Below are 19,547 nucleotides of genomic sequence, written 5' to 3'. Positions count from 1 at the left end.
TTTATTAAGTTCTATGTCATTAATACTTCATGGTTCCCACAACACTAGTTGTGGAATTAGCTACTCATAACTATATGATAATAATCAATTATATTTAGGTTAAAAGAAATCATGAACTTACAATAATAATTGTGAGAATCCAAAATCTTCAATAAAATCCCAACGTAAAATATCGATAACAAAAATTGAAATTCAAGAATAAAAGCCCAAAAGTAGTTCAAGCTTTATTCTCAAACCCAAAAACGTGTACAAAGTAAAAAAAACCTAAGAAGTGTGTTTATAGAAAAATAATCCTAAGTAAATATGAATTGGGAAAACATAATAAATTTAAGTCGATTCGGGTCTGTGACTCGTTTCTACAGATCGTAATGTCTTTGATGAGTCGTATATCCACTCGTAATCCATCACACTGCACTGAGGAATTTTTCTTCTTCACAAAAAGCCTTCTACGGTTCGTAACATTGAGGATGACTCGTCAACTGGAGTCGTAGACACAGCCCTTACTTCATCATCAGTAACTTCAGCTACGAGTGTATTCTACGACTCGTAAAAATATGAACGAGCCATAGAACTGACTCGTCTTATTCACTTTGACCTCAGTCTTTCACTTCTACTTGACGACTTTACTTGACAACCCATAAGGCTGAAAACGAGTCGTGTACTTCACTCGTAATCTTTAGTTTAACCTTTATTTTTCTCTTCTATTTTTGATGATTGATACCTACGTCCCGTAGAAGTAACTACGAGTCGTAGGATGAACTCATAAACACCAACATCTTTCAAAAAGTTGATTTTTTTGTCTAAAAAGTTGAAAAATAATTTTAAACCATCTTTTCTGACATAATAGTGACCCTGTCCAGTCGAGTGGCCATCTAGGTAGTGTAGTAACTGAATAAATATATGTCCACCAGACATGCCTGCCATGGTGATGTACTGAACTGTAGATGCAATTACTATTGTATCTTTCTACCGACATTACCACATCAGTAGTGTAACATAAAGTCATAACCATTATCACCTACTTAGTCCACCGCACTCATATGGAGTATATTTAATAAATATAGCACATATACAAGTTGACTCTAAGATTGCAGCTTTAATAGGCTTCTTCAAGACTCGTGAATTGTAAAAATGTACATGTAACCTATAAAGCTTTCAAATAACATATCAGTACGCCTAATCAATACTTACATAACCTTAAGAAGGTTTAGATGTCACAAAGAACCTATTACGCTTATGAATGATGCTCTAAGGATAATTCTGCCACCTTAGCGTATGGCTTGAGCTAGAGCACATATATTTATATTTCTATATAATCTCATAACATTTAGGATCTATATATACACACATATATATCCTACCCATAAGGTGCTTCATTTACCCGTGCTCACAATTTTACAATTGGACTTCTGTAATTAACTTATTGTGTTGATAATCACAAATAGTTTTTAGTTCTTTGGACTTACTAACATAGAAATATGAAACTCATATACACAACTACTTATTAATGAAAACACATACAAGACTCATTCACAGTGCCTAAGATAAGAGAGCTCATTACTCAATTTACAACTACGACAATAATTGTATATATATTGTCATTTGGGTCATATTTATATATTTTAAATATTTTAATAACTATAGACTATCACCATGTCCTTCTAACCTTTTTACATAGTCATACCATACCTCAATATGAGTTATAAATATAGGAATACTAGTCCTATCAACGACATAAAGTTGTGCTTGAAAATTGGGGGGAAAAACACCTTTATATACCTTGATTTGAGTAACTATTCCTTGCTCCTTTAATATATAACAACAACCAATGAAAATAAAATATTAAACAATTATACAACACATCCACGTCGTGTCGTCAATTCAACAAATACATGGTGGGCATAAACTCAAGAGACATTCAAATCCATCGGTGTTCAAAGTATTCAATCTCTCATATTACTAACAATAATACACTACATTTAAACGACTTCTACACATTAACCAGCAACTACCGACTACTCCACACACACTCTCCTCGCTTAAAATATCAATTAAAATAGGCAAACCTTGGACTCACAACTTTCTATCACTGTTCCGTGAGTCCTACCCCTAGAATATAGCTAGAACATCAAGAAAATCACATACATGAGAGTAGAGAACTTGGTCATACCTTAATTAAGGAATTTACGTGTAACACATCAAGTCTTTATGATTGTCCTTTATTTCATGTTAATAGCTTATGAGCCTAAATTTGAGAAGTTTTATTGTATCATCACTTGTGTTTGAAAATATTGGTTTTAAATTTAAAATTTGATAAAAAGCATATATATAGTTTCTTCCTAAAATGTCTTAAATGTTTATGAAAAAAAATTCTTAGTTACGATATATTTGTATTATGAATTTATCTTTATAGGAGTTTATTAATTAATAATGTTTTAATGTAGATAGTAAAAAGGCCCACGAATCAATCCCCACATAACTTCCTTGAATTCACTAAGAATTGAAGAAGAACCATTAGAAAATTTGAAAACCCTACCTTGAATTTAGAGAAAAACCTTGAGAGACCCTGTGAGTTCTTGCCTTGAGAATTTTGAGAGAATGAATAGAATAGGAGGGATTTTGAAGAATAGAGTATTTATAGACTTTGAACTTGGCCATAAAAGTGTCTAGGTTCATTAAACCAAACTTGGAAAAAGACACAATTGTCATTCATTAAATCTAGAAATTTGGCCCAACGGACCCCTTTATACGGGTCGTCTTTGAGATGACGAGTCATCTAAATGACTCATCCTGCATGTCAGAAAAAGGGCCTGAAAATCAAGTCTCTGTAGTTTAGAATTGGACAAGGTTTACGACCCGTCATCAAGGAAATGACCCATATTTTGGGCTCATCTCACAGGTCTGAAAAACTTGCAGAACACAAGTCTCTGAAGTTTTTTGACAGGTGTTCTTTACGACCCGACCTTGTTTCTATGACTTGTTCTGCAAATTCATAGACTTGGCCCTGAGGGATCCTTAAAACTTGGGCTCTTTACGAGGGCTTTCTATGACCTATCATATTGAGGATGACTCATCCTAACAAGTCGTACAACCTCTCTTGAGGGCAACTTCAACTTTGCTCAAAGGGTTACTCTACCACTCAACTCTACGAGCTGTAGGGATCTCTACGAGCCATAGAGGGACTCCTTCACTGGACAGGTTCAAAATTTTGAAACTTTTCTCCTTGGTTCCATCTTTCTGACTTACAGGGTCTTACAATATCTATCCCTTGGAAACATTCATCCTCGAATGATATTAACTTATCATAGGAAGGACACGGAAAGAGGACTAGCAACCCAACATGAATATGATGTCATCTTAATATGCATGGAACATGAAAACTTCAACTTAACTTAAAATCATGACTTTAAAAATCAACTTTTCATGAACATGGATGTATATGAATGACATAGGTGGAACTGAATACGTAAGAGTTCAGCTAGCTTGAATACGAACAACTTACTACTTTAGTCTTGAGTAGAGGAAAAAAGATACAAGTATCATTTCATCATATCCGCCTCCACCTCCCAAGTAGCACTCTCTACTTATTGATTCCTTCATAACACTTTGACGGACACAACTTCTTTGTTTTTTAACTTCTTAACTTGCCGGTGTAAGATTTCCACCGGAACTTCTTCATAAGTCAATTTTTTCTCAACACTTACATTTTTTAATGGCACAATGGAGTTTGGATCACACACAAATTTTCTTAACATAGACACATGAAATACCGGGTGAACCATAGCTAACTCAAGTGGTAAATCTAACTCATAAGCCACTTTGCCAACACATCTCAATATCTTGTAAGGTCAAACGTATCTAGAACTCAATTTCCCATTCTTTCCAAAATGCATTACACCCTTAATGGGTGAAACCTTCAAATACACCCAACCATCCACCTCAAATTCAAGTTCTCCTTTCCTAACATCGAAATAGGACTTTTGACGACTTTGAGTCATCTTCAACTTCTCTCTTATGAGTCTTACCTTCTCTATAGCATCGATAACCAAATTTGGACCAATCAAGGCCATCTCACCCACTTCAAACCATCCACCCGGGGATCTACATCTCCTCCCATACAATGCTTTAAAAAGAGCCATTTGAATGCTAAAGTGATAACTATTATTATGTGCAAACTTAATCAATGGCAATTATTCATCCCAACTTCCTTTGAAATCAATAAGACATGCTCTCAACATATTTTCTAAAGTTTGGATCGTTCTCTTGGCTTGATCGTCGGTTTAGGGATGAAAAGCGACACTTAGCTTAACCTTTGTACTGAGACCCTTTTGAAATGACTTCCAAAAGTGTGAAGTAAATTATGTACCTTGATCCGATATGATGGACAAAGGCATACCATGAAGTCTTACCAACTTGCAAACATACAGTTTAGCATAATCTTCTGCACCATAGAAAGTCTTGACCGGTAGAAAATAAGCCGACTTGGTCATCCGATCCACAACAACCCAAATGGAATCATGTTGCTTCTTAGTACGAGATAAACCAGTTACAAAATCCATATTTACATCTTCCCATTTCCAAGTAGGAACTTCAATATCTTGGGCTAGACCTCTCGGTCTTTGATACTCAACCTTGACTTGTACGCAATTTGGACACGTAGTTACAAACTCCACTATGTCCTTCTTTATACCATTCCACCAATACACTTCTTTCAAGTCACGATACATCTTGGTGGAACCCGGATAAATCGAGTATTAGGATATGGGCCTCATTTAATATCAACCCTATCAACCCATCAATGTTAAATACATACAAAAGACCTTGGTAACATAGCACACCATCTCCCCCTTGGGAGAAAGCCTCTATGAGTTTCTCAGCAATCGACTTCTTTAACTCAACCAATTTTAGATCTTGGTCTTGCTTATACTTAACATCCTCTACAAGAGATGATTCTGAACCTTTATGAATAAGAATACCTCATCATTGGAATCAACCAAACGCACACCTAAATGTGCCAACCTATGAACATCGTTAATCAATTCTTTCTTATCTTCGTCAACATGTGCGATGCTACTTATGGACAATATACTTAGTGCATCGGCAACCACATTTGCCTTACTCGGATGATACAACATACTCATATCATAATCCTTCAATAATTCAAGCAATCTTCATTGCCAAAGGTTCAAGTTTTTTTTGTTTAAACACATATTGTAAACTCTTGTGGTCGGTGAACACATCCACATGGACACCATAAAGATAGTGTCTCTAAATCTTCAAGTCAAACACAACCGCCACTAGTTTAAGATCATGAGTTGGATAGTTTCATTCATGCACCTTAAGTTGCCTAGAAGCTTAGGCTATTAACTTACCATGTTGCATAAATACACAACCAAGATCAACCCTTAAGGCATCACAATACACCACGAAACCATTGGACCCTTCTGGCAAGTTCAAGATAGGAGCGGTAGTGAAATGATCCTTCAATTCTTGAAAACTCTTTTCACATACTTCCGACCATTGAAACTTCACCTTGTTTTGAGTCAACTTGGTCAAAGGTGACGAGATCGATGAAAATCCTTCCACAAATCTTCTATAGTATCTGGATAGGCCCAAGAAGCTCCTAATATTCGAAGGAGACAATGGTCTAGGCCAATTTCTAACCGCTTCCATCTTCTTAGGATCAACCATAATCCCTTCACCGGACACAATGTGGCCAAGGAAGGCCGCCTCCCTTAACCAAAACTCAAACTTGTTGAGCTTTGAAAATAATTGTTTGTCTCTTAGAGTTTGCAACACAATCCTCAAATGACTTACATGCTCTTCTTCATTCCAAAAGTAAACGAAAATGTCATCTATAAACACAATCACAAAAATATCTAGATATTGCTTGAACACCCTATTCATTAAGTCCATGAAATCCGTGGAGCATTGGTCAAACCAATCGACATGACTAGAAACTCATAGTGGTCATACCTCATCCGAAAAGCCATTTTGAGAATGTCACACTTCCTCACCCTCAATTGGTGATAACCAAAATAAAGGTCTATTTAAGAGAAGTAACTCACCCTTTGCAATTTATAAAACAAGTCATCTATTCTCGAATTTAGGTACTTATTCTTGATGGTTACCTTATTTAATTGTCGATAATCAATACACATACGTAGTGAACTATTCTTCTTTCTAACAAACAATACGGGAGCACCCATAGAGAAATACTTGGCCTAATTAACCCTTTGTCTAAAAAGTCCTTCAATTGATTCTTCAACTCATTTAATTCCGCCGAAGCTATTCGGTAAGGAGGATTAGAAATAGGTTAAGTATCCGAAAGAAGGTCTATACCAAAATCAATCTCCCTTTCCGTAGGGACACCAGGTAAATTATTGGGAAACACATATGGATGCTCATTTACAATAAGGACCGACTCTAAGATAGGGTATTTGGAATTCTCATCCCTAATCCTCACAAGATAATAAATACAACCCTTGAAAATCATCTTTCGAGCTTTAAGGCACGAAATAAATTGATCTTTAAACATGGAGTTACTACCCTTCCATTCTAGGACCGACTTATTCGGGAATTAAAACCTAACCACTCTGGTTCTACAATCAATAGAAGTATAACATGCATATAGCCAATCCATCTCAAGGATAACATCAAAATCTTTCATATAAAGCTCAACTAGATCACATAAGGAAACTTTATGGAAGAACATAACCGGATAACTTCTTTAGACTCTTTTAGACACAACCGACTCACCTACGGGAGTATAAACGGAGAAAGGCTCTAATAATGTCTCAGGACTAACATCAAATCTCATAGCCACATAAAGGGAAACAAAAGATAAATTTGCACCCGGATATAGAAAAGCATAAACATCATAGTGAAAGACCGGTAACATACCGATAACAACATCGGGTATCTCCTCCACTTCTTATGTACCATGAAGAGCATAAAACCTTTCTATTGCGTTGATCACCCTTTGGTTGTACTTGGCCACCTTGAGTGACTTGTCCTTGAGGACGAACATCTTTACCCTAACATTCCTTAGCATAATAACTCGTCTAACCACACCGGTAGCATACATTCAACCCGGCTAGGCATTCACCCTTGTGGTTCCTACCATACTTCTTGCATGCAGGAGTAACTTGGCTTATAGGATCACCTCATTGAGGTTTAGGGTTGGGTACCCTATATTTGTCAAACCTTAGAGTAGTAGAATTAGAATACCCTTGGTTAGAGTACCTTTAATAAAAATGAGAACGTCCACCACTTTCGCACTTAGCATAAGAGAATTTACTATCATCGATCCTTGGCCTCTTAGACTCCCTATTCTTCAACTTAAGCTTCTCACTTTCTACTTTCTCCACATAGTTCATAAGTCTATACATATCCATCTCCCGAATTAACATAGCCATTCTGCACTTTGTTGCAACCATATCCGACACACCCGATACAAATTTGCTCATACGAGCTCTTGAGTCGACAACTATAAATGGAGCATATTTTGACAATTGAGCAGACTTAAGGGCATACTCCCTTACACCCATACCACCTTGCTTAAGGTTGATGAACTCTTGCACCTTGGCCTCCCTCAACTCTAGTAGGAAAAAGCGATTAAGAAACACCCATTTGAACTCATTCTAAGTCACGGGCTCCTCCTCTCTAGGCCTCTCACTTCTCCATTGATCAAACCAAATTTGAAAAACACCCCTCAATTGGTACATAGCCAACTCTACCCTTTCAACCGGGATAATCCTCATGATCTCAACAATCTTATGAATGCTATCAACAAACTCTTGTGGATCCTCATCAACTTTAGAACTCCAAAACACCAAAGGATTCATCCTCATGAAATCATGAACTCTTGTTCCCCTCATACTAATATTCGGATTCATGGGAGCAACCACCTCACGATTTAGTTGATCCATAACAGCTTGAGTAAGTACTTGAAAGGCCGCTTGGAACTCGGCATTGGAAACTTGATTATTGATAGGGTCATTTGGAGCTTGTTGCTCCTCTTCAACCACGTTCCTTGTAACTGTGTATCTTCATGGAGGCATATTCTGAAAATTTCAAAGAACAAGCGTTAGAGGGAAAAGACTTAACCACTTTACAGCATGACATAGATCATGAAAGAAGTGAGATTTTTCCAAAGATATTTCGTAGCCTCCTATTCATGGATGTGGCGCGCTTCATACCAATCAATAATACTCTACTTAACGTGTCATATTAGACTCCCTAAGACTCTTCTAAATCTTGTGATCTAATACCAAGTTTGTCATGACCCGACCTAGGGCCTAGTCGTATCACAGCGATCGAGATGTGAGGGACCCCAATCATAATTCATCTTAGCATACATCGCATACATAAGGTAAAGAACAATATAAGCGGAAGTAATCATAAGTGGGGAACGGGGATAAAGGGAATCAACATAATACATGTCCAAAGGGACTACACCATACAACGTCTAAACATGCCTCTAGTTTAACCTTTGTTGGGGGCTTAGGACAAGCTCCTAGCTCACCCTAACAATAGAAGAAATGCCTAATAATAGTAACATTAATAAAAGTATTGTCCTCGGTAGAATGACGACTCACCAATTCCTTGGAAATCAAAAATAAAAACTCTAGCCATGAGCGGGTAGTCGTGAGTGCCGACCGGCCCTACATTATAGGAGATTATAGGTAAATATGTGTTATTACGTTTGAATGTAATAAGTATGTGAGGTATGCATGAACAAGTAAAAGAACGTATTAATATGTCATTGTCACGCCCCGGGAGGGTACCCTAGACGTAACCGGCACCCGAAGGCCATCTCTGACCTCCGAGCGAACCACTTGTTACAATCACTCATTCATTCAAGCACATTCTATCAGCAGAAAACTCAATTTAAGAAAGACTTCTCATATCATAAGGGCCGAAGGCCAGACATTTACAATCAAGACGATAATCAAAATAGGAATCCTCAGGATGACCGCTCGACCTCCTCACATCTCAGTCTATGAAGCCTCTATTCAAGTCTAAAAGGTGCCAATGACAAGCCCATGGCTACCGACAATCTAAATAAAGAAAAGACAATCAAAAACTGTACAGGAAGGCCCAATATCCTCCGGGATTTAGGAGGACTCACCTACTGGCTGAAAGTGTAAGTGGATCTTCAACGGAGCGCCGGTTGATGATCTCTAGTACCTATCTCTGCATCATGAAACGATGCAGGCCAAATGGCATCAGTACATGGAATGTACGAGTATGTAAAATGGCCGAATACAACGAACATCAAGGAAGAATAATTCAACCAACTCGGGAGCTCAACTCAAAAGGAATGACAATTCAATCAAATATCCTAAGTCTAAACAAGAGTATGATTTAGACTGGACCAATCATATATAATTCAACTCAATCTGACTCAGAGTGCTATCAAGACTTACTTGGGAGTTTCTCTTAACCGACAACCAACACTTATGAGCCAGTGAAGGTACAACGAAACGACGTCGTTGCCACGCCCGTTCATACCTTGCCAGGGCATGAACGACGAACACTCATGGATCCAATCCAACCAGGTCCTATAATGTCAGGACAAAAGCTCTCGGGGAAGCATCCGACTTTAACGGTTCATTCCCCCCTACGTTTGGCAACACAGGTATTGGGTGCGAGTATGGACTATACTCTTGCCCAATTCGGTGCTCGATACTCCTCCCAAGACTCAATGCTCATAAAACTCCATCAACTCAACTAAATCAACTCATATCAACAAGTCTCATTACAACCTTGTCGACTCATCAACTCTATCACAATCAAATCTCAATCGCAATGCTCAATCTCAATCATATCTTCAAAAAAGCTTTAAATGCACATGTAACATCATCTAGATATAAAATCAATCATTACCTCCACCTATTTGAGAAAAATCTTTGTGACTCATCACATCTCCAAGACTTCAAATCGACATTCTTATAATAGGCAACATTTTTAAGAAAATAGTATACTTTATAGAATCTATATAATTAACAAGACCAACAAAACATATTTAGCAACTCAATTCCTCATCATCTCATACTCGCATAAGGACTCATTTTAGGAACCTCTTAGCTCAACAACATTAACACATCAATAATTTGATAAGATGGGAACAATACTCATTCAAACATGTACCATACCAAGAAACTCCATTTTCATAAATATCTAACCTCAAAACAAGAATAGGGCACATGGGTGGGCTCAACCCATGTTTTGGTTAGCCTTACATACCTTAGTGAAGACTTGAAGAAAACCTTGAGGTTGGGTCTTTAATGGAGGACTCTAATCTTGAAGCTTCTTGGACTCATTTGTTGGAAATGGAGAAGAAGAGTAGAGAGAAGGGAGAGGAGCTCTTAGGGCTTTTTAGAGAGAGAGTGAGGGCTGCCAAATGAGTTCCCAAAAGGCCAAGGGCTACATATATATAATTGGGTAAGTTCCCAAATTACCCCTCCTTAAAATGTTCTGAAAATAGGCTAAAACGCCCTTGGCGCGATAGTGGCGCGTCGCGCCCTTACAGCACCAAGGCCGATTTCGCCTGAAACCTGCACAACTTTTAGTGGCGCGTCGCGCCAGGGACCAAACTACTGAGGCATGTTCCTGGCGCGATAGTGGCGCGTCGCGCCCTTACAGCGCCAGGCCTATTGTTCCAAATTCTGGGAATTTGGCCCCAAAAACCCTGCACACTTTTAGTGGTGTGTCGCGCCAGGGACCAAACTACTGAGACATGTTCCTGGCGCGATAGTGGCGCGTCGCGCCCTTACGGCGCCAGGGCCATTTCTCCAGCAGTGGTAACCCAAGCCAAAGTGAAATCCCTGTCGTGCTAGTTCGTCTTCGGATCGTCATATCTTTTGGCCCCGAACTCCAAAATCTACGTTCTTGGTGGCATTGGAAAGAAGACTCGACGACCTTTAATTTGATAGGTAATGGGCCACCCGGATTGACGTCTTCCAAACAATAGGGTCATTGAAAGTCGACCCTTACGTGAACTCGTCCTAAACTTATCCACGACGGATCCTTTGGACTTAGCTCGGTCCTAGGGGTCCTCAATGACCCCACCTCACCTCCAACGCTCTTAAACTCCTCAGGGACTCATCTTAACTCAAACACGTACTTCGAAATAAATACGATGGGCCCCACACGTGTACAAAGAAGGCCTGGATCTTAGGAAATTTTTTTTTGAGGGGTGTTACATTATCTCCCCCTTGGGACCATTCGTCCTCGAATGATGAGCAACCAAGAATAGACTCGGGGTACAAATCACAATCAAAATTCAGTCATTCAATCAATCAAATTTTCAATCAAATACCAATCAAAACTCAAAACGTACAAATGAATTCGAGTCAAGGGAATGGTCATTACCTTCAATATTCTCCTCGGCAGGCACGAATAAACGTGGATATTTATATTTCATGGCTTCCTCCGCTTCCCACGTGGCTTCCTCAACAAATTGATTCCTCCACAGAACCTTGACTGAGGCGACTTCTTTGTTCCTCAATTTGCGGATTTGGCGATCAAGAATTTGGATTGGGACCTCCTCATAGGATAAGCTATCCTTAATTCCAACGTTCCCAATAGGGACTACCAATGAGGGATCGCCCAAGCACTTTTTCAGCATTGAAACGTGGAACACCGGATGAATAGAAGCTAGCTCTGAGGGTAGGTCCAGCTCATAAGCAACACTCCCGATCCGCCTCAAAATTTGGTACGGGCCAATGTATCGAGGACTAAGTTTACCCTTCTTTCCAAACCTCATGACCCCCTTCATGGGTGACACTTTCAAATACACCCAATCATCCACTTCAAACTCTAAGTCTCTCATCCTTACATCGGTGTAAGACTTTTGGCGACTTTGGGCTGTCTTTAGCCTCTCTCGGATAACTCGTACCTTCTCCATGGCTTGATGAACGAGGTCAGGCCCAATCAACTTCGGCTTCACCAACTTCAAACCACTCAATGGGCGATCTACACCTCTTCCCATACAAGGCTTCATAAGGAGCCATTTGGATGCTTGCATGGTAGCTATTGTTATATGCGAACTCTATAAGAGGCAAGTGATCGTCCCAATTTCCCTTGAAGTCAAGCACACACGCTCTCAGCATATCTTCCAATGTCTGAATTGTGCGCTCTACTTGGCCATCTGTCTGGGGATGGAATGTTGTACTAAAATTCACCCTCGAACCTAATCCCTTCTGAAAGGATTTCCAAAATTGGGAAGTGAATTAAGCTCCTCTATCTGAGATAATAGACAAAGGGACCCCATGCAATCTGACGATCTCCTGTATATACAGCTTTGCATAATCTTCTGCGGTGTCGGTAGTCTTAACCGCCAAGAAGTGAGCTGATTTCGTCATTCTATCCACAATCACCCAAATGGAATCATGCTGCTTTCGGGACTTCAGCAAGCCTGTAATAAAGTCCATGTTGATCACCTCCCACTTCCATTCTGGAATTTCTATGTTTTGGGCTAGACCACAGGGTCTCTGATGCTCAACCTTCACTTGTTGACAATTCGGGCATTTGGAAACGAATTCCGCAATATCCTTCTTCATCCCGCTCCACCAATAGATCTCCCTCAAGTCATGGTACATTTTTGTGGAACCCGGATGAATAGAGTACCTAGAACTATGCGCTTCGGCCATAATCCTCTCTCGAACATCATCGACATCCGGCACGCACAATCTATTTTGGTGCCGTAACACACCATCTCCCCCTTGGGTAAAAACCATTACCTCTTATTTGTGAACTCCTCCCTTCAATTGGAGAAGGACGGGATCTTGGTCTTGCTTCTCCTTCACCTCTGCCACAAGTGAGGACGTAGACCCATCCTGAATGGTAACTCCGCCTTCATTATTCTCTTCCAGATGAACTCCCAATCGGGCTAATCTGTGTACCTCCTTCGCCAATTCCCTCCTTCCTTCCTCCACGTGGCTAGTGCTACCCATGGACAACCTGCTAAGAGCATCAGCAACAACATTAGCTTTACCTGGATGGTAGAGGATGCTCATATCATAGTCCTTGAGTAGCTCAAGCCATCTCCTTTGCCTAAGGTTGAGTTCCTTTTGGCTAAAGACGTATTGCAAGCTCTTGTGATCAGTGAATACATCGATATGCACTCCATACAGGTAGTGGCGCCAGATTTTAAGTGCAAACACCACAGCTGCCAGCTCGAGGTCATGAGTTGGGTAATTCGTCTCATGGAGCTTAAGCTGTCTTGAAGCATAGGCTATCACCTTCCCCCTTTGCATCAACACACAACCCAAACCAATTCTGGAGGCATCACAATAAATCACAAAACCTTCTGTTCCACCGGGCAAGGTTAGAACAGGAGCAGTGGTTAGCTTGGTCTTCAATTTCTGGAAACTCTCCTCACAAGCATCAGACCATTGGAACTTAGCCTTCTTTTGGGTCAGCTTAGTCAATGGTGATGATATGGATGAGAATCCCTCTACAAACCTTCGATAGTACCCGGCCAAGCCCAGAAAGCTCCTTATCTCTGTTGGGGATGTGGGTCTAGGCCAATTTTTCACAGCTTCTATTTTCTGAGCATCCACCTAAATACCATCTCCAGATACAATGTGGCCTAAGAAGGCCACCGATGCAAGCCAAAATTCACATTTAGAGAACTTTGCATACAATACCTGGTCCCTCAAAGTTTGTAGAACGACCCTAAGATGATAGGCGTGCTCCTCTTCGTTCTTGGAGTAAACCAGAATATCATCTATGAATACAATCACAAACATATCAAGGTACGGTTTGAATACCCGGTTCATGAGATCCATAAAAGCGGCGGGAGCATTAGTCAACCCAAAAGACATGACCAAGAATTCAAAGTGGCCATAACGAGTCCGGAAAGCAGTCTTCGGAACATCGCATTCTCTCACCTTCAACTGGTGGTAGCCGGATCTCAAGTCTATCTTTGAGAAACAAGTGGCACCTTGAAGTTGGTCGAATAAGTCATCTATTCTGGGGAGAGGGTATTTGTTCTTCACAGTGACTTTATTCAACTGCCTGTAGTCGATACACATTCTAAGGGACCCATCCTTCTTTCGCACAAATAGGACCGGAGCACCCCATGGCGAGACACTCGGCCTAATGAATCCCTTATCTAACAAGTCCTTCAGCTGCTCCTTCAACTCCTTCAACTCAGCCGGAGCCATTCTATATGGAGGAATTGAGATAGGCTGGGTATCAGGAAGAACATCAATCCCGAAGTCGATCTCTCTATCAGGAGGGACTCCAGGCAGATCTTCAGGAAAGACATCCGGAAACTCGTTGACAATCGGGACCGACTCAAGGGATGGAGACTCAATGCTGTCATCTTTCACTCGGACAAGGTGATAAATACACCCTTTTGAGATTAGCTTCCTGGCCCTAAGGTATGAAATAAACTTACCCTTAGGCACAACAGGACTACCCTTCCACTCTATGACAACCTCATTCGGGAATTTGAACGTGATAATCTGAGTTCTACAATCAATAGAGGCATAACAGACATAAAGCCAGTCCATGCCAAGGATCACGTTGAAATCAACCATGTCTAACTCAACCAAGTCAACCAAGGTGTCCCTGTGATGAATTGACACGGTACAATCTCTATAGACTCTCTCAGCTAGGACAGAATCACCGATAGGAGTGGCCACACTAAAAGGCTCAAGAAGACGTTCAAAAATTTTATTGAATTTGCTAGCCACATAAGGAGTCACAAAAGATAGGGTGGCACCTGGGTCCATCAATACATAACAATCAAAAGAAGAGACTCGAATCATACCCGTCACGACGTTTGGAGAGTTCTCCTGATCTTGGCGACTACCCATGGCATATAGGTGGTTTGTACCTCCACTCGTACCTGGAGTAGCGCCCCTCTGATTACCTCTAGCTGGTGGTGCGGTGGCAGAGGACTGGGCCCTGTTCCCCCATGTTGGGCATTCCCTCAGAAGATGGCCCATTTGGCCGCATTTATAGCAACCAACCCTTCCTGCTCTGCATTCTCCCAAGTGGAGCCTACCACACTTGCTGCATGGTGGCTTTCCCTTCGAACCTTGACTTACACTGGCCGGGGATTGAGAAACCTGAGGTCTGAAATTTTGGCGACTTTGTCCCTGCCGATCATACCTGTCCTGCGGCATCGGTGCGCTGGCGGTAGATGAGGCATAGGTGGAAGGTCTCTTCTGGAAGAAGGACCTGTTGACCTTGCCTTGCCTCTGCTCATTCTCATGCCCAGATGACCTTGCCTTTTTGCTCAGGTGCTCTTCTCTGTCTTTTCTCTTTTCCTCCTCTACCTGTTGAGCATACACCATTAATCTGGAAAGGTCCATATCCGAGATCAACAATGCTGCCTTGTATTCCTTCTTCACATGCCTCCCTAATCCGGAGACAAACTTTCTCATCTTCGACCTCACATCAGGAATCATTTCTGGAGCATACCTGGACAGCTGGATGAACCTTAGGCCATACTCCTTAGCCGACATTCCTTCCTGCTTCAGATTAACGAATTCCTCCACCTTCGCTTCCCTCAATTCTCGAGGAAAGAAGTGGTCAAGAAAAGCCCCCTCGAATTCATCCCATCTAGCAGGTTCAGCATCTTCACCTCTACTCTGCTCCCATTGGTTATACCAAATGTTTGCCACATCTTTGAGTTGATAAGACACCAACTCGACCCCCTCGATTTCGGTAGCGTGCATAGCTTTTAGAATCTTCCACATTTCATCAATGAAATTCTGCGGATCTTCATCAACCTTAGAACCCGTAAATGCCGGTGGGTTCATCCTCAGAAAGTCTCTAATTCTAGCGGCAGCAGATGGCTCCAGGGAACTAGAGCTGAGAGTCGTCGAGCTTTGATTGCTGCTTCAGGCGGCCATTAGTTGAGTGAGCATGGCAATTGCCCCTCGAAATTCAGCTTTTGATATAGGTACGGGTGGAGTAGGTGGCACTTAAGGTGCCTCCGCATATCTCGCGGGTCGGCCTCTAGCCCTTGCTGGGCGTGCCTCTGACTGTGGCATCCCTGCATTATCAATATTCCTCTGGCTAGCGGTACGTTTAGGAGGCATTATCTGTAACGTATGAACGCACGAATTAGAAAGGAAGTTTCATGGAGTTCAACTCCATCGCACGAATTTAGAGTATGAAAGAAGTGAAATAATTCCTAATGTCCTATAGCCTCCTGCTCATAAGTGTGGTGCACAACACACCCATAAGCAAGACTCTACTAGACACGGCTTCATAGACTCCCTAGGACACTTGAACTCTGTGCTCTGATACCATGTTTGTCACGCCCCGGGAGGGTACCCTAGACGTAACCGGCACCCAAAGGCCATCTCTGACCTCCGAGCGAACCACTTGTTACAATCACTCATTCATTCAAGCACATTCTATCAGCAGAAAACTCAATTTAAGAAAGACTTCTCATATCATAAGGGCCGAAGGCCAGACATTTACAATCAAGACGATAATCAAAATAGGAATCCTCAGGATGACCGCTCGACCTTCTCACATCTCAGTCTATGAAGCCTCTATTCAAGTCTAAAAGGTGCCAATGACAAGCCCATGGCTACCGACAATCTAAATAAAGAAAAGACAATCAAAAACTGTACAGGAAGGCCCAATATCCTCCGGGATTTAGGAGGACTCACCGACTGGCTGAAAGTGTAAGTGGATCTTCAACGGAGCACCGGTTGATGATCTCTAGTACCTATCTCTGCATCATGAAATGATGCAGGCCAAATGGCGTCAGTACATGGAATGTATGAGTATGTAAAATGGCCGAATACAACGAACATCAAGGAAGAATAATTCAACCAACTCGGGAGCTCAACTCAAAAGGAATGACAATTCAATCAAATGTCCTAAGTCTAAACAAGAGTATGATTTAGACTGGACCAATCATATACAATTCAACTCAATCTGACTCAGAGTGCTATCAAGACTTACTTGGGAGTTTCTCTTAACCGACAACAAACATTTATGAGCCAGTGAAGGTATAACGAAACGACGTCGTTGCCACGCCCGTTCATACCTTGCCAGGGCATGAACGACGAATACTCATGGATCCAATCCAACCAGGTCCTATAATGTCAGGACAAAAGCTCTCGGGGAAGCATCCGACTTTAACGGTTCATTCCCCCCTACGTTTGGCAACACAGGTATTGGGTGCGAGTATGGACTATACTCTTGCCCAATTCGGTGCTCGATACTCCTCCCAAGACTCAATGCTCATAAAACTCCATCAACTCAACTAAATCAACTCATATCAACAAGTCTCATTACAACCTTGTCGACTCATCAACTCTATCACAATCAAATCTCAATCGCAATGCTCAATCTCAATCATATCTTCAAAGAAGCTTTAAATGCACATATAACATCATCTAGATATAAAATCAATCATTACCTCCACCTATTTGAGAAAAATCTTTGTGACTCATCACATCTCCAAGACTTCAAATCGACATTCTTATAATAGGCAACATTTTTAAGAAAATAGTATACTTTATAGAATTTATATAATTAACAAGACCAACAAAACATATTTAGCAACTCAATTCCTCATCATCTCATACTCGCATAAGGACTCATTTTAGGAACCTCTTAGCTCAACAACATTAACACATCAATAATTTGATAAGATGGGAACAATACTCATTCAAACATGTACCATACCAAGAAACTCTATTTTCATGGATATCTAACCTCAAAACAAGAATAGGGCACATGGGTGGGCTCAACCCATGTTTTGGTTAGCCTTACATACCTTAGTGAAGACTTGAAGAAAACCTTGAGGTTGGGTCTTTAATGGAGGACTCTAATCTTGAAGCTTCTTGGACTCCTTTGTTGGAAATGGAGAAGAAGAGTAGAGAGAAGGGAGAGGAGCTCTTAGGGCTTTTTAGAGAGAGAGTGAGGGCTGCCAAATGAGTTCCCAAAAGGCCAAGGGCTACATATATATAATTGGGTAAGTTCCCAAATTACCCCTCCTTAAAATGTTCTGAAAATAGGCTAAAACGCCCTTGGCGCGATAGTGGCGCATCGCGCCCTTACAGCGCCAAGGCCGATTTCGCCTGAAACCTGCACAACTTTTAGTGGCGCGTCGCGCCAGGGACCAAACTACTGAGGCATGTTCCTGGCATGATAGTGGCGCGTCGCGCCCTTACAGCGCCAGGCCTATTGTTCCAAATTCTGGGAATTTGGCCCCAAAAACCCTGCACACTTTTAGTGGCGCGTCGCGCCAGGGACCAAACTACTGAGACATGTTCCTGGCGCGATAGTAGCGCGTCGCGCCCTTACGGCGCCAGGGCCATTTCTCCAGCAGTGGTAACCCAAGCCAAAGTGAAATCCCAGTCGTGCTAGTTCGTCTTCGGATCGTCATATCTTTTGGCCCCGAACTCCAAAATCTACGTTCTTGGTGGCATTGGAAAGAAGACTCGACGACCTTTAATTTGATAGGTAATGGGCCACCCGGATTGACGTCTTCCAAACAATAGGGTCATTGAAAGTCGACTCTTACGTGAACTCGTCCTAAACTTAGCCACGACGGATCCTTTGGACTTAGCTCGGTCCTAAAGGTCCTCAATGACGCCACCTCACCTCCAACGCTCTTAAACTCCTCAGGGACTCATCTTAACTCAAACACGTACTTCGAAATAAATACGATGGGCCCCACACGTGTACAAAGAAGGTCTGGATCTTAGGAAATTTTTTTTTGAGGGGTGTTATAGTCATAAGATGTATGAGCAATCATAATGAACATGAGTATAGCATAAAAGCAATTTAAAACAGAAGAAACTCTTGGTTAATGCATATCATAAAAATTCAACTTTCAACTTATAACTTGACACCCCATAGCTTAACTTGAACTTGAACTTGCATAGGATAAGACTGTTAACCGACAACTAAGACCATGCGAGCTACTACATAGAGTCTAATGACTCTTGCATCAAAACTTGGGAGGCTACCTTGCTAGGGCATACTCCAAGATAACTCAACTCAACTCAGTTGGGCAATGTTGATCCACTAGCTAGGCAATGAAGGCAACCTACGTGGAAAACGTAGTTTGGACTTTAGGTTGCTACTAGAATTCCCTTGGATAACCAATTGCGTTATCCAACCGAACCCCACCTAGAAATCTTCTCGGTGCTTAGTCAATATCCCCACGGAAACTCATAGAACATAATTATAACATAGTAAGAAAAGATAGTAACTGCCTATCAATCCATCTTTAAAACATTGAGGAATAACTCGTCTAACTTGGTGATTCATAAGAATCTATAACTTTGGTGAGAATTGTCCTTATCACCATCTCAAAATATCTAATGATCTTAACTCTGATCACCATCTCAATCTTTAACCTTAAAATCATAATTTTAGTTGTAACTCATTGAAAACTATCTTTATAAATCATTTAACTCATGATTAACTCATAAAATTATCTTTAACTTTGTTCATCATTATAACTTTCATCATAAAAATCAAAATCTCAACTTAAACCATGAAAACTTTACTTGAAGATCATTGAACTCATGATCTATTCATTAAAA

Source organism: Solanum dulcamara, chromosome 3 (assembly GCF_947179165.1).
Source record: "Solanum dulcamara chromosome 3, daSolDulc1.2, whole genome shotgun sequence".
In the NCBI taxonomy this organism is placed as follows: Eukaryota; Viridiplantae; Streptophyta; class Magnoliopsida; order Solanales; family Solanaceae; genus Solanum; species Solanum dulcamara.
Note: the sequence above shows the minus strand (reverse complement) of the source record.